The sequence below is a fragment of the Nannobrachium achirus genome, assembly GCF_963921795.1.
Source record: "Nannobrachium achirus genome assembly, chromosome: 16".
Classification (NCBI taxonomy): Eukaryota; Metazoa; Chordata; class Actinopteri; order Myctophiformes; family Myctophidae; genus Nannobrachium; species Nannobrachium achirus.
The window spans coordinates 59,983,515-59,987,642 of NC_137823.1; positions in this window are offsets into that span (position 1 = coordinate 59,983,515).

A 4,128-nucleotide genomic window follows, 5' to 3' on the forward strand; every position below is an offset into this window, starting at 1 on the left:
TGTTACTTTTCACAGAATCTTTATTCTGTTGTTACCGTATGATTACGACTTATTCAGGAAGGAAAAATGTCCTCATTAAATACATGATTGATATGTGGGGCAATGACATTATGGAACAAATGAAATGTAAAACACGACTGATCTTAGCCACTTAAATGACAACTTTAGTTTTTTTACAACAAGGGTTCATATTTTACATTGTAATTAGAGAAAAGAAAAGATGAGTGTCTGCATTTACTGCTTTCTATTGTCTTAGCGATTTTAATTATTTTGATTTCAGTGGGTGGGGGCATGCGTACAAGTGGCTAAATATGTATTTTCAGACAAAATACGCCGTCAATTTCTTTGTTACTATTTACACCAGCCCCCATAAGTCACATCTGACCATGAAAGATTGCGGTGCATCTTGGGAATGGGCTTCTTGTGTCTAAAAATACATATTTAGCCACTTGCATGCATGCCCCCAACCTGGGAGCATGCATGCAAATCAAAATGGTTAAAATCACTAAAACAATAGAAAGAAGTAAATGAAAACATTTTAACACTCATCCTTTCTTTTCTCTAATGACTATCTAAAATATGAACCCTTGTTGTAAAAAAAAAACAAAGTTATCCTTTAAACCCAACAGTGTACAGTGGATATACAGTTTGTATTTGACCGGGTCTATATTTTGGCCTCCTCCTTTTTTCCCCCTCTACACCAGATAATGAATATGATGTGCAAATCGCATACACCCACAGCCCACCTATTATTTAGGTTCTGACAGGTATGATTTTAAATAGAAAATTGTTGTCCTAGTCGCCAGTCCAACTTTCACACTGACTAAATTCTCTTCACTCTGGGTGGGTAAATATAATATCCACACATAGTTTCACAACCGCAGGCAAAGTTGGTGCTTGTATGATCTTCTTATAGTGTTCACAGGGGATTCCGGTCTGCTCTGCACCTGCATAGACAATCACACACACACACACACACTGAACTAGTAAACACAGACACACACTGTGCTTGCTTATACATACCGTATGCACATAGACGTTTCTCACAGGTCGGGGCTTGTTAACATAACTTCAGACAATTCCGTTTAAAACGTATTTTAAAGATTTAATTCTTCCCCGCCTTTAAACCGTTGACACTACGTGTGTGTGTGAGGTGGAGTTGATGAATGCAGCGGTTGTCACCCAGGCTTGCAGGCTGGGAGAATAAAACCAATGTTTTACTGGCAAGGCAAAACGGAGCTCAAATGTAAATAGCGGCGTGCGGGAGAGAAGTATTTTTTTCCTTCTTGTTTTAAAGCTTCAAACCGCCTCAGCCCTGTGAGACACGGAGACACGCAGACACACCGGCATAGCGGGCGCCTCCCTGCCTCGGCAGAGCGCTTTGATCAGACGGAGCCTTTTATGGGGTGTGACTGGCGAATGCACCCGCTGCTGTCACTACAAATCTACCTCTCCGCACTCACAGGGAAAGAAGAGGGGGATCGGGGGTTTGGGGTGGGGTGGGGAGGGGGGGGAGAGATGCAGGGAGAGAGGGGGAGCTTTCATCTCGTCCTACTCCGCTCACACGGGGCAGCACCTGCTGAAAGCTGCACTTGACTCCCCCTTTTCCTCCACCTGCTCGATGGGGTGCATCTGTGTGTGTGTGTGTGTGTGTGTGTGTGTGTCTGTGTGCTGCTGCCTGCTGCTGCACACAGAGAGATGGAGTTCTGTCATTTTTACACTGTATGGAAAGTTGCTTAATGTTATGCACATACAGTACATACACACGACGGGCCCAACTTTGTGGAAGTTGTATGCGTTATATTCATATTATTCCCACTTGACTTGGTGTAGTGTACTGTACTGTATTGTATATGTTAACATTGGAACTTTTGCCCGAGGTGTCAAGGAAAATCCCGTGACTATAGTCTGGCTGTGTGCTTTGAGGAAATCATCTTTCTGCCCACTATGTTTTGGGCCTGCAGTCTTAAGATCTTTGCACTGTAAAAGTATCCCAAATGTATTTAAATTGCCAACTCACATTTATGCTTCGCGAACGCACGGATACACATCGTTGTGTATCAATGCTTGATGCCCTGTATCATTTATTCAAGGATTTGCCAGGTGAAGGCCCCAGATATGTGGGACCACCAGTGTTCATGTTTTTAAAACTGTAGGTTAATTGAATATCTTTAAATTCAAATGCAATTACTTTAAGATCTCAGAGTTCCTTTCAAGGACCCTTTTTACTTTCAAAAACATGATTTGATGGAATGCATTTGTAACCTTGATGTGAACATTATTTTTTCTATCCTGCCTAATGTAAAACTAATCTCAAATGGAGCTGTTTAAATGTTTCTAGGACATAGAACATATACATGTACATATACCTGTATATATATATAATATATATATATATACTGTATGCCTGGGCTATACTTTATGACCTCTCACATATTGGAATCCCCCATCTCCTGGAGTGACATGGTCTAGATGAGTGTTCAAAATCATGGTAAGTGATTATAATTTACATCGCTTTAAGAAATGGGTGTGAAATGATTCAAATGAAGCAATAAGCCACGCAAGGCATGTGGTTACCTGGTATTTTATAACGGCTGAGAGGCGTGGTGAGACACGAGGCGAAGCCGTAATAAAATACAGGTAACCTCAGCCGTAATAAAATACAGGTAACCACATGCCTCACGTGGCTTATTGCTTTTCTAAAACGGTTACAATATGGCAACATGAAAAATCATAGACATGTACCAATTAAAACTGTTCTATTTCACTAATAATTCACTACAAGGTCTGCAAGAAAGTAGTTCCCAGCTTTTTTGCCAACAACACAGGTGCAGATAATTGGTGCACCGTGGAAAGAAATAACACACCTGGGTTTGATATAAACTGATTCAAGGTGTGGATTATAGTCTCATATACCACAGCAATTAAAGGGAAACCAGCCAGTCAGAATCAAGGAATGGAACTAGACGTTTTAGAATGAATGCTACTGTAGCCATGGCACCAGATTGAACTTAGACTAAAGTGATCCTCAAATCGTGTCATGCAAAATGATCTGTGTTGTGATGATTCACCTATATACTCTTGAAGTGGTTTAATTTCAATGGGCTGCTGCTTATTTATCCAGGATACAGGCCTACAGTATGTCCAATGGACATATTTCAGTCAAAAGCTCAATCCAGTTTGAATATTGAAGAGCAACAGAAGAATCTCAAAGGTGGAACCATAGCCTGCCCATACAACACATACTGTATCTACAGGTAAGATCATACAACACATACTGTATCTACAGGTAAGATCATACAACACATACTGTATCTACAGGTAAGATCATACAGCACATACTGTATCTACAGGTAAGATCCAAGTCCCCAAGCAGACATTAACTTATTAATTAAGATGAAAGAGTATTGAATAAGTCAAACTATCAATATGTGTTCAGAAGAAGCATCTTCCATACACCCTAATGGTCATCTGGGATATTTCATAAAAGCAAAGATTAAAGCCTCAGTCTGTGATTTCTTCAACTGGTTGACTATGTAGAAAAGCAGGGACATGTTTAATACGATACCTATACACAAATCACAGATTGGGATGGCCTAATGCAAATGTTCAGCCATGAGTTTAGTTTTTACTTTAACATATCGTCACTGTCTGGCCAAAACCTCCTAACTCCATTTTTTAGGTTTCAGATTCTTTGGCATAAATATGTGCTATTGAACACCCTTTACGTCTGTGTGTTGGTTAAAATAATATTGAACCAATGAAAAGTAGTAAAAAGCCCTTTGAGGCCTCCGAAAATGTACATTTTGGAGTTAGGAGGTTTCGGACAGACAGCAGAGATATGGTGTTCCTATTCTGTGCCTGGGGCAAACGTTCTGTAAAAATAGCCGATCTTCAAGTTTCACAATGCATCACAATGTGTTGTATTTTCGGCAAAGGTATTTTTTAGATCGGAGGGGGTTTGGCTTGTATCGACCCCTGGGGGACCCCGGCCAACTAAGTATATTTAATAATGGGTGCATACTAGGGATGGAGCTCTTTCATTTGTATTGATAATGAGCACCTTATAATATTTTGTGGAAAGATGTGAGACAACACATTCTTTTTTTATTGGCCAGTTGCTGAGTT